Genomic DNA, 22024 nt, shown 5'->3' on the forward strand with positions numbered 1-22024 from the left:
TAACTGGTGCCACATATCTTATTATCTGTAAATAATTGGAGGGCATTTGATGAATTTGCGACGTTAGTTCTGCGCACAAAGGACGAAGAGACCCGCTGATGTGGTTTTTTGTGTTTGATTAGGGAAGTGCGGACAACCACAGTCGCGAGGGCCAGCATGCCAAGGTGTGCCGGTTCCAATGAACGGCTGGGAACTCCTGGGGCCTTAGGTTGGGGAATTAAAAAATAAAATTAAAAAAAAGACCGAAAAAAATCAGAAGTTATCGAAGTAGAATTTTATGTACTTTTATAAATGTATATATAAATAAAATATAAAAATCCCTTTCGGCACGCCGGATGGCTGAGGTAGATTTCACCGGTGTTAAGTCGGGGATAAAAAAGATTTCCACCTTAAAGTTAAGAAAAACTTCAAATTTAATCAATACGACAACGGTTGCATGTGAAAAAAGTTTCACATGTTTAGCATACGACAAGCCCCATCTTCTTACAATTCAAAAAACATTTTGGTCATCTATTGCGGTAAGGGTTGGTCATATCAAATATTGTTTCAGACAAAGCTTTTACGTAATGTTTAGAGGACTAACGATCACTTTAAACCGATTCGATGCTGTGCCTATTAAGGAAGATATGAATTTTTTTTGTTTTCAAAACCCCATTTTTCCTACCCCCTGGGCCCAATGGTTGGTGATATCAAAAGACTTTACTTAGGTTTAGGTTTAGGATAGGTTTAGGCTCTTATCCAAATAATAGTAGGAACTTTAAACGAGTTCGATATTTTACTTAATAAGAAAGTTATAGTGATTGTTTTTCTAAAAGACCCCCCCCCCCCCCCCATTTGCACCTCCATGGTCCAATTTTTCCCATTAACGAACTCGACCGAGATTTTGGGTCTTTATATTTTATGTATAAATTTGAAAGTGATTGGCCGAAAATTACGGCAGTTATCGTGTCCACAAGAAAGTGAAATATATATAAATGTATATGTAAACTTTTGAACTGACGGTGATTTTGGGGTCTGAGGGATGTGAAACGCGATTTGTCGAAATTTTCTGGAAGTCAAATCATGGTACTCATTACAATAGGTAGCTTTCTTATGAAAGGCGTACAAAGGCCTAATAGGCGTACAAGGGAGTCTTATGGTGTTCGTATCAGTTTTCGTGAAAAACATCTGATTATTTAATATCTATGAAAATTACAATTTAGAATCGTATTAAAATTTTATGTACTTTTCATTTAAAAAAAATGTGTATATATAATTTAAAAGGCATACAAGAAAGACATGTGATGTACATATCAGATTTTTTCAAACTGCGGTACCATCTAGAGTGAACAAGTGGCCTATTTGTTTATATGGTAGTGAAGACATATGATTAAGCGGCATTGTGTTTATTTATTGTTTTTTTTTTTTTAATTCTAATAAATTTATTGGTTATTGAAAAAAATGTGTTTTTATTACATATTAAAAAAAAAGGATTATTGAGTTAAATTAATAAATGTTTGTTTCGGAGGTTAATCTGGTTATTAAAAAACAAAAAAATATTGGGATTTTTGATTAATTTTTCAAAAAAAAAAAGTAGTACCCGCTTATCGGAAAAGGTTCCAAATAAATGAAAATAAACCAGAAAAGTTTTACAAATATTAACAATCTATATTTTTAAACTTTGATTGGCTTCCCCATTCTCAATATTTGCGCCCAATGTATTTTTTTGGGGGTCACTTGCACTGCCACTATACCTTGGAAGATATAAAAAAAATCGGTTAAAAAATATACAATAAATAAAAAGTTAGCTTTCCCGGTTTTTTTTTGTGGTGTGGAAGGGGGAATTTTAAGACAAAATTAAAAAAAAGGTAAGATGTAAGATAAGCATGTATGCATATACTGACCTTAATGTGAAGTGGGGTTATCTTAACAAACTTTTGAGAAAATCGAAACCATAAAACTATTTACTCCATCCCTTGGACTGACTCCAAAATTTTACTAACAAATTGCCCCATATACACGAGTCTCTGTACAAAATTTAGTCAAAATTGGTTTATCCAATCAAACTTTATTAAGTTTCAAACACGTACATACGTAGGTACAAATATTACACATAATTTTTAATTTCTTTTGGGATTCTTGGGTCATGAAATATCGAGAAATGCATTAAACCCATATCCTATTTTTTTACTGATACTTTCCTTCTTGCAGCTTAGAGAGCTACTATACTAGGAAAGTAAAAAAAAATCATACGTGTAAAATTGACAGACTTTTTCCTTATCTGAAGTTAATTAATGACAGATAAACTATTTTTTTTTTTTAATGTAAATACCTTATAACATATTGAAATTAACGTTAATTTCGACAGCGTACCGTATAATTTTTATTTACGTTTCTCCTGTTAAAATAAAACTTCTGAACAGTTTGACATTAAATAACAAAGTACATATATAAGTAAATAAAGTTTAGTTTTACTTAAAATACTCAAGTTAAGTTAGTTTAATATTAAGTTAGTTTTATATATAAACTTTAATTATGAGTTAGTAAAGCGATCAATATGTAATAAAATAAATTTAAAACTATTATTCAGTTTATTACGTACCTTAAAAACGTTTTTGTTTGGTTCATTTTATTATTAAAGTATTATTTGTTTTAAATAAAATGTAATTAGAAAATAAACTTATCTAAAAACTACTACTGCAACTAAACACAAATTTTGAACAGCTGATTGATTTTCAACATATAAATAAAACAGCTGTTAAGTGGCTCTTCATTACGGAATTATAGAGTAGTATTTTTTTCTCTAATTAAAATAGTTAAATAAGTAATTAAAATATTTTTAATATTTTAATTACATATTAATATATTAGTACGTTTAAAATTAAAAGCTCCTTTTTTCGGAACTGTTTTAGTTTATGAAACAGCGACGGGTTGTTGAGACAAATAAAACAATATTAACAGAGCGAGATAATATCGGCAGTGGCAGCAGTTAACGATGAGGTTGTAACATGTTCGTTGTGCGTGATTTTTCCTGTTGTGACATACTTGATGCTGTAATGTGTTTTATATACGTTAAATCACTTTCATTTGAAATAAGGTAATAACGGTTTAGTTAATTATTTAGTACATCACATTTTTACTAATTTAGGCTACATTTACATAGTAACTAATTTTTATGTAGGTTATTAAATTTAGAGAATTACAGAATTACCTTTTTAAAGCAGAACTACTGTCAAATGAATACAAATTCTTTCTTTCTTTTTTATAAATTCATGTGACTGCTGTAAATAATTGTATACAGTATTTTTCTGATATTTAAATAGTACCTCGAATAAAGTTACAGTAGAATAAATTAATTACATATAATACAATTTACATTTACCTAACCTCAAAACCATTATTAAATTTTTTAAATGTTAGTATACAAGGAAGTCATATGAACATATTTTTTCTGTACATTCATTGGAATGAATGGTCTATCATTCTTGTCAAGTAAAGTTTTACTATAACCGAAATAAATTAAAATGATATATAAAAAACAAAAAAAACATGGTCTGTGAAGATTCCTATTTACTTATGAGTGTAGCATAATTGCTGGTAATGTAATAGCTATAAAAAAAATTGAAAGGGATCTTAATTTTATTTACCAATCACTTTCTATTAACCAATTTAATTTCTATAGAAAATCATAATTAAAAAAAAAAATAAAATGAAAAAGATTTTTTTTAAATCTTTTTACCTAGCATCGTAAACACTAGTGCTCTGCTGCAAGAAGGAAGGTAGGGTAATCGGTCAAAAATATGGGGTATGATTTTTATTTTACAATTCTCGACGTTTGATCACCCAGGCACCCCAAAAAACAAAAAGAAGTGGGGGGGAGATAATATTTGTATTTACGCGTGTTGGCGTGTTTGAAGCTTAATAACTTTTGACTAGATAAACCAATTTTGATTAAATTTAGCACAGAGACTCGTGTACGTGTGGTAATGTGTTGGTGAATGTTTTGGGGTCAATATCTGAAGGCGGTAAGGTAGATAATCTTTTTGACGTCAATTTTTTCAAAAGTTTTTAATCATAATCCCATTTTATATTAAGCACAGCACAGGCGTACATGCTTATCTTACCCTTAAAAAATAAATTTTCCGCAAATTTCCTCCGTCCTCAAAAATCGAAAAAACTATTTTTTTTGTTTATTGCATATTTTTAAATGATTTTTTTTCGCATTCCTAGTATTTTTTTATCGCATTCATATTAGTAGTGGAAGTGATCCAAAAAAAAAAAAAAATACTAATAGGGTATTATAGATGGGGGAGTCGATCATAGTTATAAATATAGATTTTTTGAATTTTTTAAAACGTTTTTCAGTTTATTTAGAATTTAGTAATAATATTTTAATAAAATTTCATCTTAATTCATCCCCACCCCAAAAAATAAATCTTAGGTAACTTTTTATTGGATATATATTTACATTACATTTTTTAATTTTTTTTCAATTCGATATAGTAAACATAATTCTTTTATAATGTAAATAATTATTATCTGTATAAATAAAAGACAATGTTCATTTTTTGTGTGCTCTAATAACTCAAAAACTACTGAACCAATTTCGCTGGAAATTTCTCAATTTATTATTATTTGTGTCGGGAGTGTTTACATGTTATAGTTCCATATATTTGGTAGCCTGGCATGAGATGTTTTTTATGTATATTAATCACAAAAATCATCGTATATACCAGAGCATTGTAATGATTTTGATTTATTTAATTGAAATGCAATTAATATTTAATTTATATTGTACTTTTTTTTGTAACATAATTTGTCAAATATAATACATAATTTAATTCATAGACTCAAATTTAGCAATAGCAAAGCATTGCCTGGTCCACTAGTAAATTATAAAATTAACTGTTTTTTTCTAAACGAGGCAAATTAAAAACTTTCTTGTGAGGTGATTTTGAAGGTGATGTAGGAGAAAAAATTTAAAAAATTGATTTTTTCAATTTTTTAACTTTTTTTCATATGTGATTACTTTTCCACATTATAAGAATAAATAATCAATTCCAGGAAAGTATAACAACTTTATTATCAAATTGTTTTATTACTTTTAAAATGGATTTGATTTTATAATTCTCTTTGTTTCTTAATAATTTAATATATGTTATTTATGTCAAATATTTATTAACTTGATTTTAAAACCTCGGTAACAATGTCCACATATTTGTTCTATTGACCGCGTTATACCTAATTTTTTTTTTTTTATTAACCTCATCCATTTTGTGCATTTTTTGACCTATGATATTTTAATTTTTTTTTTTCTAGAAGTAACTATTTCTTTCAGAGATTGTTAATTTTAATAATTAAAAAAGGTTGTATGTTCGTTTCTATTTGCTGATTAAAAAAATTTGAAAACAACTATTATTATTATCTGTACAAAGCGACAAGTATAAATAAAATATGATTAAATATTTCGTGCAAGCGATGGTGTACACTGACTTTTTGCATGATAATGATTTGCCGGTACCTTGTCTTAGGAGCGACAGCGCACAAAGGCAGTTTACAAAGACCATGTTAAAAGGTGCTTATTAACTTGCTTTCCCGTTTGCAACAGTTATGTAAAAGAACTTTTTTCTTTGTAATTTTTTTTTAAGTATTATTTCGTTCCCATCATAATAATGTTTTTTTGTTTTTTTTTTTTTAAACCATTGGTGACTGAGATAACTATTTCTTGAAATAATGACGAAGAATCGTGTGTTTTTTAGTTTAAAAAACATCCAAATTGGAAAATTAAAATTTAGAATCCAAATTAACGGGACAAATTTTATTTGTTTGTTTCATATGATTTTAGGTACTTTTTCGGAATCCGACAGCTGATTAAACAAACATTTTTTCTAACGTAATTTTTTACAGTACTTGTAAAAGAGCTTGTTTGTGAATTAAAAATATGGGTACTTACGTATTAACGTCACCGTAGCTACAGCTTTATTTAAAAACAAAGTAGTCAATCGGATTTCGGTGAAAAATGGGCCGATATAGAGTTTAACATAGATTCAAAACAGTCTCTTTATTAATTTTAATAAATGGTTATTTATATTTATTTATTTTTTAAATAGAATTTAACCAAACTTAACCTACGCTCGCTTCACTCGCTAACCTTGACTAATTAACATGAGTGTTTTGATTATTTAAATAATAAATAATTGCAAGAATTACTGAATTTATTAAATAAATACTCAAAAAATTACTGTGTTAATTAGTCAAGGTTAGCGAGCGAAGCGAGCGTAGGTTAAGTTTGGTTAAAATATATTTACAAAATAAATAAATATAAATAACCATTTATTAAAATTAATAGACTGTTCATTTTCCACCGAAATCCGATTGACTACTTTGTTTTTAAATAAAGCTGTAGCTGCGGTGGCTTTAATAATAAGTACCAAAATATGTTACAAAACATATTTAGAAAACTTATATTGTCTACATTTAGACAATACAAAATACTACTAACCAAACTTAACCTACGTTCGCTTCACTTGCTAACCTTGACTAGCAAGCGTAGGAGATTGGTTAGGTTACATGTATTATTTCTCTGCAAATGGTATAATTAAAAAAAAAACTTAAAAAATTAAAATTGCGTAAGCGTACGTAAAAAAATTGATGAGGACACTACATGACTTCTTTGGACGCCTATTAAATTACTTATATTTTTTATTACATTTTTTGTTTTTATTGAATTATTATTTATTGTAATTTTTTTTACAATCAGAGTTTAATAATTATTAATAAATCAATATATTTAAAGTAAAAGAAAAAAATTAAAAAAAAAAGGAATGAAGTCGCATTCGAACCGACGTGCCTTCTTGTAAGATACAAATATTTCATTAATTAAAATTTTACTGGGTTATAACTCTGAAAACAATAAAAATAAGTACTAATTATGATATATCGTTGAAAGGCTCTCATTGAGAGCTATTACCGCAGTTACGAAAACTCCAAAATAGAATTTTTTTTGGATTTTGAGCTTTTTTGGACACTTTTGGTCCAGTTGATTGCAATCAAATGGGGAGGTGCATAACTAGATGTTACAACAGTCCTAAATCAAAAATTTCAACATTCTTCGGCTAATCGTTTTTGAGTTATGCGAGATACATACATACGCACCACATACGTACAGACGTCACGCCAAAACTACTTAAATAGATTCAGGGATGGTCATAATGGATATTTCCGTTGAAATCTGAAAACTGAAATTTTCCACGAATACAATACTTCCTTGTACGAAAATATAAAAATTGAAAAAAGTAGCTGTCTGATTCCGAAAAATACGTTTTAAAGTACAGTTATAAAAAAAAAACAAAAAAATTATTTTCTTTATTTCATTTTTTTTCTCAAGAAAACCTTTTGTAATAAAGTAAAATCTAATAAAGAACAGAAAAATGATTGAAAAATAAAATTAGACAAACCTGATTTTTCACTATTGTTATTAAACAATTTATTAAACTTTTAACCCGTACAAAATAGACCGTACCAAATATTGAAATTTGAAATTTTTGTCCGCCATCTTGGATCCAACAGATTGAATCAATTTTTTTTTTTTTTTTAATAGGAAGGAAATATATGATTTTAATGGAAATTTTTACGATAAAAACAATGGTGAAAACTATTTCTCTATAAGTGCTTCCGTTTTCGAGTTGTAATTAATCAAATTTGGAAAATCGCAAAAATCAAGGTAGTAATAAATCGAGGTAAAACATTCGGTAATAACTTTTTATTTCTTATTACCTTAAGAATTACTTCTAATAACAAACTTTAAACAGTTAATGTTGGAATTAGTAACCTAAACACTAATAATAACAGCCTTCACAATAATAAATAACAGTAATAATAATATACAATAATAAATTGGAAAACAATTACATTGCAAATTAAATGGCTAGGTTAACTGACATTATTTATTTTTAATTACAGTATTTAATTTTAAGTTTAATTAACTGTTTTTAACTCTAAATTACTTAATACAAATAAATTTTGAAGATTTATAATTCAAAATACTTACCATCTACCGCTTGGTAGTGCGCTAACCTTAAGTAATATCTGTTTCTAACTTGTATCATATTTGGTGGTACACCACTGCAGATTCGTCAATTATACGGCTTTTCGCAATTAATTTAGAGACAATCAAATACTGTACTTTATGTTGAAGTAAGAATCCAGAACGAGTAGTTAATAACTTGCATTGCTGTAATGTAATACAAATTGTATAATACAATTGTATTTTGTAATTAAAAACTAATTTACTACTATAAATTTGCAATACATTTTTAAATTTCAAACTATTTAAATTTTTTTTCATAATTTATTGTATTAATTCCAACATTAACTGTTTAATGTTAGTCATTGAATATAATTCTGAAGGTAATACAAATAAAAACGTTTTACCTCATTTTAGTACTATTATTTTTTTTCCTTTTTTGCAGTTATGATTGCTTGTAACTCAAAAAAAAAAGGCATTTATCGAAAAACTGTTTTCTCGTGAAACGTTACATTAAAATCATCCATCAGCTGTCCACCTTTCAATTCACAGAAATAATTTATTCAATGTGGCGGATTCAACACGACTCTTATAAAATAAAAATTCAACCTTTTTCAAATTTGTTTGGACAAAAATTTCAAACGTACCATAAATTAGTAATTTTGTAAATCCGCACTTGTTTCTACCTCGTAGTCACCCTTAGCTTTGAAATATGAAACCTTTCTATACTTGAATATCATTTTGAATGATTTACGTTATTTATTAATACCCGTTTGTACAAACTACATATAGTACATATAATTTATATTTATTTGTACGTATAATTTTTAATTTTATTTATATATTTTGTTCTCAGAGATAAACTCAAAACCATTAAGGTAATATGAAAAATTCCAATAGTATTTTAATCATTTTCGACCCCAATATTTGGTCTTTTACCCTTAGATTTCTAAAAAACTATTAATAAATACATTGGTAAGACCTATTAGTTTTTTTTTTTTATTCAATTTTCCAGTTTAGATTTCATATAAAACCGCTAAATTTTTACTTCTTAGTATAGGTCCCAAAAATTACAACCTGGCTTAATTCTACCGAAGGCGCGGAAATCAAGGCGAAATCTTTTGCCAGACGACACTCGCTAAATAAATGTTTTCGAACAAGTTTATATGAGCTTTCTTCGTTATTTTCATCATGACCTGAAAGTTTATTATATTCATTGCGAATCACTCACTCACTCTCTCTCTCTCTGTGTGTGTGTGTTTGCGTGTGTGTGCGCGCGTGCGCCTATTATTTATTTGTATAAGTAGTTTATATTTTTACTGCTGAGACTATTCTACTAAATCGCTGTGAATGAAGAATATAACCATCTCTTCCGTTGAATTAATAAACTCTTATTGCTGCATAATTTATTTCCTTGAATACAAGAACAAAATAATTAAAACAAGTATCAAAAGACGGACGTCATATTGCCATGGATATCTTTAGTATATATGAATAAATATATACATTATATATTCGGGTAGTTTTAAGGGTGTAAGCTATTTTATTGTAGTTTTATTAAAATTAAAAGGACCGTTTCCATTATAGGACTGCAAGGCTTAAACTTGTTCTGTTTGGTTATGTTGATATACGTACGATTCCTGAGTGAGTACACGGAATCTACAGAATATAACCGAACAACCTACGCTAGTTTTGCTGCTAACCTCGTCTAATTAACGTTAAATATACAAATTATATACAACTTATAACTAAATTTCAAAAGTAAACTAAATACAATAGTTTTTAACGGCACTTAAAAACGGCACTTGAAAAGATAGTAATTTACTCATGAAAATTACGTTAATAAATTTAATACTTGAAAATAAATAAATTATATTAAACGTTGAATGTTTTATATTATTAATTATATTTACAAAAAAAAATGTTTTAAAAATCATTGTTTGTCTCTACCTAATTTTTTCAAACTAAAAAAAAAAAAATTGAAAAAATTTATTGACTCATCTGTTAAACTTGTTAGAGCTAATTTATTATCAATAATTCAATAGCTTTTAATTCAGAACCTTTTCGTATTTCTATTTACAAAATAGAAACACGCAAAAAAATTAAAAAAAAAACAATGCCGACAGACAGAGCTTTGAAAGAGCGGCTTACTCATACCCACATCACCATTAACTAACTGACTAAGCAATTTTATCATTTGTTCGAGTAACATTTGAACTACACAGTTGATTGCTTTAGTCTTTGAAGGCCTTCATTAAATGTACATATCCTTCTTTAGACCTATTTAATAATTTTTATTCCAAAAAAAAACTTTACTAATTTTAATTACTGAGAATTTCAGTTAGGTTAAAAAAAATGTATATATATATATATATATATATATATATATATACCGTTAAAAAAAGGAATGAAATGAATTATATTTTTCTTTTAAGTTACATGAAAAGAAATGGCCAACTGTCCAACCAATCAATTTCTTACAGAAATTGTGAAAAGTATTATTTTCAATGAAAAACTTTTCCGGTTATTATAGGAGGAAATAAGTAAAAATACAAAAATAAAAATAAAAAAGAAGTTTTTTTTATACTTTTCTCGGCTCCAACAAAATTCATTAACTTATTGTTAAATGAAGTTCAAAACTTATTAGAAAATTAATTCACTCTTGTGTAAAATTATTATCGAGTTTTTTCTGTTACTTAGCCGAAGAAAACTTAATTGCACATGTAATTTTATCATCGTGTAAGTAAGTATAAAGTTATGAATTGTATTTTATTGTGATCATACCTCTATAATTTTTGTCTTAATTTAGTAGGTTAACTTAGATTATTTATTACTTCTGTCAGTTGCTATATAAAGCTAGTTAACACTGAAGGAATTTTCTCTAGTCGTGCAGTAACGAATAGTTATTTTTCTTGTCGGTATATACATTATAAACTATTACTTTGTGTGGTAGATAAAAATTTACATCATTAAATTAATATATTGTTACATATTCTGTATTACTAATAATCAGTGAAGGATTCAGGGGAGGGTCATGGCCACCAAAAGCCCGAAGCCCTTGCATTTTGAAACTCGGTTGAAAAGGATTGAAACAATTTACCGATACGTATTGTCAGAATAACCGGTTGCAAGTTGCACCTCTATTATTAACGTGAAAATATATTTTATATTAATAGGCAATTAAGAGAGGCTGATGTAATTTGCTCTAACAAATATTCATAACGACATGCAAATTGATATAGATCGCGTTATCGTCGGTATTCTAAGATGCGTAATCGTTGAGATGAATTTATTTTGAAAATCAATTAATTATTTTATTATTGTATAAAATGTGTAAAAGCTAGGATTGTAATGGATTAGTTATAAGTATTGAAACGAATAAATAAATAAATAAAAATCAACTTAATTTAATCATCGTATTTTTATTATCCCGTCTTGTACTATTATATAACTTTGATTATTTGCATGGCAGTTTTGATTATAGTTGTTTGAACTATACAGTCCGAGCTTAAAGTTAATTTAGCTTCTGGAGTCATCATGAGGGTCACTTCAAATAACTTAACAGCTTAATTTTTGTAAATTGAAATAAAAGACACTTGAGCATTTTTTTGGTTTTGCGGAAACCGTCCGTTTTTTACCCTTTTACAGCAATACTAATGGATGCTTGAACGATTTTTCATGTGTAAAAGTATTTCATAATATAGTATACTAGCAGACCCGGCAATACTTCGCTATTGGCTATATATATATATATATATATAGAGAGAGAGAGAGAGAGAGAGAGTATAAATGAACACAATTTAAAATTTGATAAAAAAATTAAAAACTGAACTTCACAAATTTTACCTTTCAGTTATTCTCCTTCCCCTTTTCCCTTTCCAACTTCTCCCCTTCACCCTTTTCCCTCACCAATCCATTTTTCCCTTTTTCCCTTTTGCCCACGCGTAAATCGGTCCATTAGTTTTTTTGGTCTTTAGCGGACACACATGCGAACATGACTTTTATATATATATAGAATAAAAAAGTCTGTTTGTATATTTGTTTGTTTGTTTGGTAAATATCTCGACACCGGCCCCACCTAGCGGGAATAGTTTTTTTCAAAAATATTTCTTTTCGCGTAACTAATATTCATATTCTGAATATGAACCAAATCGGTCCATAAATATAATTTTTCTAAATATCTCAAGCCCAGCGCCATCTAGCGGGTTCATTTTTTGCAGAGATAATTATTTCCATGTAAGTAACATGTATTCTGAATATGAACCAAATCGGACCATAAATACAATTTTTCGAAATATCTCGACGCCAGCGCCACCTAGCGGTCCAAACTAATTCAGAAACCTTCCCTGGTATGCGTCCAACCATTCCCCAAAGTTTCATCGCTATCGGATGAACGGTTTAGGAAGGCATAAGAGACATACAGACAGAAAAACATTCATTTTTATATATATAGATATGCAATAAAAGTTTATGAAATATTATACATCCGATCCAACTAGAAGGGAGTAGGAAAATGTGACCCCTTGCCATCAATGACCCTCCCCCAAATTCAGTTGCCGATAAGAGATTAGTAAACATGGTTTTATCTCTGAAAATTCATTTGTAATTAAATTATTTACTGTGAAACTATTTTAAAAATATTTTACCACTAGTGTATCGATAAAATTATACGTTTAAGCAAATTAAAATATTTTTAATTTAATTATTTGACTTTTTACCCGTTTTTATCAGTTTTCCTAGGCCAAGGCGGAAGAGTTTGGCAAAATATTTACGACTGGTTGACATAGCAGCCAATCTTTGAATAGATCTCAAGAACAGATGACGTTAATGAATAAATTTCTATGATGTTCAGCGTAAGAGCTACTTAGTAACAAACAATACGATATAAAACCTAATATAATTTTATTGATATTGAATGAAATACATTTATCTAACATGTCATAATTATTCGTATTTAGCTGTAAAAGAAATTAAATATTAATCATGGCGATCTTAACACATCCTTTTTGTTTATAACTAAATTTTTGTTTCATCATTATTTTATACCCCCCCCCCCCCTAAACCGGATCCACAACTAACCGTGTTCATAGCTCCAGAGGGTGCCATCGCCTCAAACTATGTAGTCGAGAACTAATATTCCCCCAGATAACCGGTACTCTATCTTTTAATTGCATGCCATGCCTATAGTGAGAGGACCCCAAAGGGATTCCCCAACGGAACTACGGTCTTACTTTACCACCATTTTGAAGACACAAGGGACTCCCCATCCAATCATCGAGAGTGGGACACCTAAGCGGCCCATCTCTGCTGGACGAGGCTGTCCTAATCCTAGGCCCTCCACAAGGCGACGAATCTCTTCTTTTTTTTACTCTTATCCTCTTTACCTGCCGGACCGGACCCAATTAGAAGCGTGAGAATGTGTCCGCCCTCACATACTCCCGTGAAATTCCTACTCTGGTCTGGTAACTCTTCTCACGGAACAACATCTGTTTAAGTGTGTCAGTGGGCAGTATTGCAAAGAGTTATTGTTAAACGGACCTATTATCTTTACTAAAAGGGCTCCTTTTAACCCCTTTCTGGATTCATCCCGTCATTATATTTTGTACTACTTTCTTCTTAATCGGTAGGAATCCGTTACTCAGGTCCGTTATACCGGTCTTGTTACAATACAATTATTACTCGTATACATTCTCTACTTCTGCTACAATATATAGGTAGTTTAATCTACCCAACAATAAAATTGTATATTGTACTTTTATTAATTAATTAACACGTCAAGTTTTTTTCAATATTTATTAATTTATTTAGTAAATTAATTCTAAAAAATATTTGGACGAACCATATAATTTAACGTTTTAGTATACATTTTCCTATTAATAAATAATTAAAATTATATATTTTTTTTTTTAGTGGATTGCCTACTCATCCCGCTTGCAGTTTCCACAAAGAACCTGCTCTATAAAGGAAAGCGGAAAGCTACGATACACTACGTTACAAATTTATGATTTTGAAGATGGTTAAACGTTACTCTCTTAGTAACCGTTTAAAAACCAGGTTTGTGTTATTTTATTCCCAAATTATTTTTTCTCTTAGTGTATATAATTTTGTTCGTTAATTAAATTTGTCTTAAGAAATTTAAAAAAAATAAATATATATATATTCCCTTTATTATCAAAGTTTATGCGTAAGTTAAAGGTTGTTAAATACTTTTTTTCGTGTATTAATTACCGAATCTTAACGCTTTTCATTTATTATCCATTTTCGAAGTAATAATAATTTCAGTCTGTAATAGCTCTTTGATACGTTCGAAACTGGAATATTCATTTTGACAAAGTGAGCGAAAAAATATATAAAAAAATTTTTTAATTAAAATTATTTTCCGCCTCTGAACACCATTTTTCGTAAGAGTAATATTAACCAGCAGAGTTTTATAATAGCTTATAATTAACAATAAGATATAAGCGATATAATGATATAATGATTATTCGTACAAAATTAATTATTTATATTTTAATTAATCATTGAAAAATTAATTCTTAAACATTAAAAAACCCAACTAAAAATAGGTTTTTTTAATTTCGATACGCATTATTTTTATTCAGCTTACCAAAATTAAAAAAAAAGTAAAAGAATAAAAAAATATCAGATTTTTTGTTAAATTGGAAAAAAATATATATATACTTTTATCTGAAATCGCTATTACTTAGAAGGTGGCTAAAATTTGTGAAATAAAGTTTCTAGGAACTTTCCTAAGAAGCCTTTTATTAATCTGTATGGAAAAGGGGAGTTTCATGACAATAGTAAACAAGTAGGAAGCTTATATATTTGTTTTTTATAGGTTATCAGTTGACAGGATTATTTTTAATAGAAAATTTTAAATGATAAAGAGAAATCAAATATAATTTTTTAATAACTTTTTGCAAAAATATTTATGAAATTTCAAAGGGGCTTTCAATTCCCCTAGTTTTCATTGTTCAATGAGGATTAGAATAAATAATATTTGATAAAGTTCTCTCGGGATTTTTCTTTTTAAATTTTGACAGGTTCCAATTAATAAATAATATTTGGTACCCGAAAAAACCGCGTACTTCAATTTGTTTTTAATAAAATTTATAATATTTCATTGTGGTACTAAAGGAGAATGTTAAAAATCAGATGGGTGGATAAAGTGACAAATGAAGAGGTGTTGAGGCAAATCGATGAAGAAAGATACATTTAGAAAAATATAGTTAAAAGAAGATACATACTTATAGGACACATATTAAGGCATCCTAGAATAGTCGATTTAATATTAGTCAGATAAAAGGAAAAACCCACCGGGTTGGTCTAGTTGTTAACGCGTCTTCCCAAATCAGCTGATTTGGAAGTCGAGAGTTACAGCGTTCAAGTCCTAGTAAAGCCAGTTATTTTTACATGGATTTGAATGCTAGATCGTGAATATACCGGTGTTCTTTGGTGGTTGGGTTTCAATTAACCACACATCTCAGGAACGGTCGAACTGAGAATGTACAAGACTACACTTCATTTACACTCATACATATCATCCTCATTCATCCTCTGAAGAATTATCTAAATGGTAGTTACCGGAGGCTAAACAGCAAAAAGAAAGAAATAAAAGGAAAAAATTGTGTAGGCAGGCAACGTTTGGAATATGTAAAACAAATTGTTAGGGATGTGGGATTTACGGGGTATACCGAAATGAAACGACTAGCACTAGGTAGGGAATCTTGGAGAGCTGCATGAAACCAGTCAAATGACTGAAGACAAAAAAAAAATATTTCATGTTAGAATTTATACCTTGACGTATTGTTATAATTTTAATATTTTTAATGATTTATAGAATATGAATATATTTATAAAAGGCCTTAACATACCTAAAGTGTGTTCTCGAAGCTAGAAATTGTTTTCTTAAGTCTTTGTTTAATTGTAAATGTTGTGATTAGCTGATAATAAAATCTCAATTTCATTGATTGTATGCAAGATAACAAGAATAATTAATGTACACATTTCAATCTCGTTATGCTCTGTTTAGTAATGACGTAAACAATTATTGTTTTACATTCACTGTTGTGTTTACATACAATTAACACTGACAATTTTAAAATGTTTATTTTCAAGATACTATAAATTCAATGAATTTTTAAATCATTAATTTTTTTTTTATAATCATTAAAATAATATTCAATACTAGCCGGTCAGGAATCGCTTCGCCCGGCCTTCCCGTATAACAAGGAGTCCCGTCCACTGGACCTCCCACTGTGTTAATTAACCTTATGCTTGTGAGAATAATAATAGTGATAAATAACAATTAAAATTTTGTTAATTTATAAAAAAAATAACCCGTTTACTACAATTTCTTCAGAGCAACAGCACAGGGCTCCGAACTTTTTGATGAATGCGGATTTCAGAATAATCGGTTCCGATCTTAAAAATAATAGTTGTAGCTGGCTGGTTACCCGTCCTTTTTAAGGGTAAAAAGTTTTTTTTATGGTTCTTAGTATTACCCGACAAATACCACGAGAGGTCCGCTTTCGGAATTTCCCTCCAAAAAGTCTCTTTTTTTAACAGTAATATATGATGAATCGTACGTATATCAACATAACATACGCTCGCTTCACTCGCTAACCTCGTCTAATTAACCTTAAATATACAAATTTTGTACAAAAATGATGAAATATTTTTTGATGGCTAATAGACTTTGTTGGATTCTTATTTATGTGATTTCTATGGCGTAACCGACATAAGGATGAGGAAGATTTGTTCAATTTGACACTTCAACATATTAGTGAGTTTCATTCTGCAGTATAATTATCTTTTAGTAAAATAACTGTAGTATTGTGTTTATAAACCCATCGGATTTGTTTAGTGGTGAACGCGTCCTCGCAAATCCGTTGATTTCGAAGTCGAGAGTTCCAATGTTCAAATTCTAGAAAAGGCAGTTTTAAACGGACTTGAATACTAGATCGTGAATATACCGGTGTTCTTTGGTGGTTGGGTTTCAATTAACCACACATCTAGAAATGGTCGACCTGAAACTGTACAAGACTACACATCACTTACGCTCATATATATCATCCTCATTCATCCTCTTAAATAACACCTGACGGTGATACCCGGAGGCTAAACAGGAACAAAGTATCGTGTTTATAAAAGTAAAAATAATTTTATCTACTCATTAAATACAAGTATTTTTAACGAATTATGATAATTGCACAATACTACAAGTATACATCGTTAAAAAGAATAAAAAAATTAGAATAGAATATTCTATTCTAAATCCTCTTATCTTTTTTTAAATTATTTGTTAATATTTTTGGAATTTTTTGTCTTTTCTTATGGAACAGTTTGTGTACAATACAATCTATAGACCACACTTGTATGCAATATACACAGATTGTTCCCACAGGAGACTCTGGAATAAGCCACATTCAGCTGTCCACTTGGAGAAGAATTCCCCAAATGGAGACCAGCCACTAGAAGTGTCTGAAGTACTCTTGTGACTTATTCATTGTTATCGATAAAGTAATTTAAAGTGGAAGGTGTAGGCGCTTGAAAATGAAGGCTTAGTCTAAAGGAATGTACGCCGTACACCGTCACACATTTAAAGCAACTTTTCTCGATAACCGAAAGAGATATAAAAAATAAGAAAGAGAACTATTTTATAAAAAAATATAATTTTAAATACAAGTGATTTCTGAGTTCGATTTGACAAACGGTTTGGGCGTAATAAAGTTGAATATCGGCAAGGAACATAACCCGATTGTTACCGCAAGCCATTACAACGGCAACCATCTTGAAACGGTGAAACATTTCGTAACGGCAATAGTCATATAGTCATATATCCTTTCCTTTATTGAACATAGTATTAGTGCTATGTATATATATATATATATATATATATATATATATATATATATATATATATTTAATACCAGCCGGTCAGGAATCTCTTTGCTCGCCCAAAAAACTACTCAGCTGATTGAGCTGCAAATCCCGTCTAGGACCTATTTCCTCCCTTTCTGGAACCGTACTGGGAGCATTACTCTGACAAGGGAAGTATACAGCACCCTCCGGCGTCGAATTCTCTGTCGAGCTTCCTCCGAGGCATGTAATCTGCCATTCACATTCTTAACGTAGTTTTCTGTAGCCTTCTATTCTAAGAGTCCTCTCTTCATCATTCTCTGAGTGTCTTCTATATTAAACATGACCTCTGTTTTGCCAGTTTCCTAACAACTCCTCTTTAATATCAGCAGAAATTTTACTTTTATCGGCAGGAGATAGAGATCCCAATGCCCGGAGAGATTTCCTTTGCTCAATCAGCAGGTCTATAGGTAAAAGGCCAGCGAATACCTCGGCCGCCTTCTTAGAAACTGTGCGATAAGCGCAGATTATCCATAGACAGCATCTCCTGTATGAAGCCTCGAGTCGTTCTAAGTATTTCGCGAACTTAGTGACACTCCGACATTAATTCGGCCCCGGTGTAGCTCCCGTGGCTAGACGGGAGTTTCAGCTTATCGGTTGAGTAGTTTTTTCCTGAACGAGTAACAGACTCACTTTTTCATAGATTTATATATATAAAAATGTTAAGTTCGTTTGTGTACGGCTTCAAAAACTCAAAATGTTCTGCACCGATTGAGCTCAAATTTTAGCACGATGTATAACCCGCATCAAAGATTGTTTTTATCTATTTTTCGCATCAGTCACATACCCGCGACCGCGAGAAAACAGTTTTTTTAACGGTCAGCTGTGTACCAGTGACCGCGCCATCTGCCGGAAGCGAGGGGAACACTCGCCATACTAGCTAACGACAACCGCAGTCAAATGTGAAACAATACCTGTTCCCAATTACATTGTTTATTAACAAAAAAAAAAAAAAACGTATCCACTTGCATCTGATTCAGATTATTATACAATCTGAATTAAATATTCACTTTAATCGAGGTACTTTTGTGTGATCGTGTCGTGATTGAGCTGCGCCTTTCACCAAGCTCTGAATTTATTAGAAAACGACCAACAGTGGTATATATGTATTAATGACGCGTGCAACACTGCACATCCAAACCAAATTCGCGCATTATTCGCAATTATATCGACCGCTTGCTTCCCTTCATCTCCCACAGAGTTATGGGAAAGATATCGATCGCATATGGCTGAGGATATTTTGCATAGAGTACGCCTAGAAAATACCAATATGACCGTGGAATTTACAGAAGGCATTTACAACGAAGCATTGATAAATATTGAAGACAAGTGCTTAGCTATTGCAAATAAAGTTCTTAGTGAATCGGGAATGCCAGCACCCACCCGAGCTGCGATTGCTTCATTTGATGTGGATACGCCGCGAACAGAGTTACAACATTGGTGATGTTCAGTCATAAGTCCAATCAAACATTAACAAATTAACGCGTGAACAGAAAGGCATTTATGATCGCATAATGCAAATGATAAATGGCGGAGTTGGCGGGACCTTCTTCTTGGATGCGCCAGAAGGAACTGGGAAAACATTCCTCATTAGATTGATTCTACCAACGGTTCGATCAAAAAATGACAATTATCCTGTTGCGGAATATTAATCGGCCAAAACTCTGAAACGGCACGCGACTTGCAGTTAAGAAATTGATGAATAACGTAGTGTAAGCAACGATTTTAACGTGGCCTTTCAAAGGTGAAGATGTCCTCATTTCTCGAATACCCATAATCTCGACCGATACACCATTTAATTTCAAAGATTTCAATTCCCAATTCGATTGGCATTTGCAATCACAATCGATAAAGCTCAAGGTCAATCTTTAGAATCGTGTGGTTTAGATTTAGATGCGGATTGCTTCTCACATGGGCAACTGTATGTTGCGTGTTCCCGAGTCGGCAAACCGGATAGCCTTTATATCTACGCAGACAGTGGAAAAACAAAAAAACATTGTATATCCACAAGTATTGCAAAATTAAACTTCTATGAAACGTATGCTTTGTTTTGTTTTTCATTTCTCATCCATGCAACCACAGCGAAGCGTAGCGGGTTTTTTTTTTTTTTTGTCTTCAGTCATTTGACTGGTTTGATGCAGCTCTCTAAGATTCCCTATCTAGTGCTAGTCGTTTCATTTCAGTATACCCTCTACATCCTACATCCCCAACAATTTGTTTTACATACTCCAAACGTGGCCTGCCTACACAATTTTTCCCTTCTACCTGTCCTTCCAATATTAAAGCGACTATTCCAGGATGCCTTAGTATGTGGCCTATAAGTCTGTCTCTTCTTTTAACTATATTTTTCCAAACGCTTCTTTCTTCATCTATTTGCCGCAATACCTCTTCATTTGTCACTTTATCCACCCATCTGATTTTTAACATTCTCCTATAGCACCGCATTTCAAAAGCTTCTAATCTTTTCTTCTCAGATACTCCGATCGTCCAAGTTTCACTTCCATATAAAGCGACACTCCAAACATACACTTTCAAAAATCTTTTCCTGACATTTAAATTAATTTTTGATGTAAACAAATTATATTTCTTACTGAAGGCTCGTTTAGCTTGTGCTATTCGGCATTTTATATCGCTCCTGCTTCGTCCATCTTTAGTAATTTTACTTCCCAAATAACAAAATTCTTCTACCTCCATAATCTTTTCTCCTCCTATTTTCACATTCAGCGGTCCAACTTTGTTATTTCTACTACATTTCATTACTTTTGTTTTGTTCTTGTTTATTTTCATGCGATAGTTCGTGGCGGGTAGAGCTAGTATATATATAAACCAAATTTAAGATGATTTTTATATTTTCATTTAAATTCATAACCGACTAACCAAGTCCATTCCAGTTTATGCAAATCTAATATTGATATAGTTCAATACTATAACAAATTTACTGAACCATGAATAACTTTTATTTTTTATCCTAATTCGAAGTATATTTCATGTAAATTAATATTTTTTGATCACGGTAATTGTAGTATATGTGGTTAGTGATTGGGGGTGGTCGTATATCAGTGACAGGCCCTTTATTTATTAAAACGATATTGACAATAATTTTTTTTCAGTTACAACTAGTTTTCAATATTATAATAAGCTCCAAGTTTGTAGAACGATATGTTATTCATTGAAATCAACCAACTACGTATTTTGAAAAAAATGAGAAAACTAAAATAAGAAAATCTTATTATATTTTTACCCAAGGGAATAACATTTCTATAATCTCATTGCTTTTTATTTTCTTATAAAAATTGAAAAATAAATAACAACCTTGAGTAACACGAAATACTTAAATATTAGATCAGATCATACTTTTGTAACTTTCGAAATGTGTAGAATACTTTATTACTCGTCAAAATTTAGAAAGCCCATTTGACACCAAGGACAGAAATACATTGCTGTGGCGGTGACTGACGTCTTACTTCGTATGAAGGAAGCCTTGTTGCTGTGCACTATCTTCTTCACTGCACTATTAGCAGTGCCGACATTGTTTCGGATGCTCCTGATAAATTACTGTGATTTAATGTGTTTACGCTTTCTAATCTTTGACTAGTAATAGTTTGTAATTAATTACACAAATTGCTGTAACTCATTATCGATTCTTACTTTGTTAGTTAATATAACGTAGGAAATATTAGTTAGTGTAATTTTTGTCTGTCATTATTTTGAGGTCTTATTACAGTATACACAACAACAAACTAGTTATTCATACCGGTATGGTACAATTCATATTTGTGTTTGAGATCGCCTCTTATACAATTTGTTTTTATTTTCTACGTAACCTGTAAAATTATTTTTTTACATAAAGAACCAATTATTTGTAACGTTTCTTTTGAATCGATCTGTGATTTTTTTTCAGTAAGAAAATTAAGTTTTCTTTTTCTTAGTAGAAGATGTTTTATTCGAGAAATTGTCACGAGTATATTTAAATTTACCATCTTTTTTCTTTAACGGTGGAGAGAAGATATATAAATTACTTTAACTTATTATAAATTTTTAAGGATATTCTAAAATAGTGTATAATGGAATCAAGTAGTTTTATATACATTGTAATTT

General features: G+C 30.2%; 1 long non-coding RNA gene across 2 annotated transcripts in view; it reads left to right on the forward strand.

Annotated features, from left to right (window-relative positions):
* Window positions 1–2963: 2963 nt before the first annotated feature.
* The window catches only part of LOC142327564 (uncharacterized), a 342320-nt gene continuing 323259 nt past the window's right edge, over window positions 2964–22024 (forward strand). For both annotated transcript variants that reach the window (XR_012757013.1, XR_012757012.1), the window contains exons 1-2: window positions 2964–3076; window positions 13916–14059. This is a non-coding gene — a long non-coding RNA (uncharacterized LOC142327564). The remainder of the gene's footprint in view (window positions 3077–13915; window positions 14060–22024) is intronic.

This window comes from Lycorma delicatula, chromosome 7, assembly GCF_047948215.1.
Source record: "Lycorma delicatula isolate Av1 chromosome 7, ASM4794821v1, whole genome shotgun sequence".
Classification (NCBI taxonomy): Eukaryota; Metazoa; Arthropoda; class Insecta; order Hemiptera; family Fulgoridae; genus Lycorma; species Lycorma delicatula.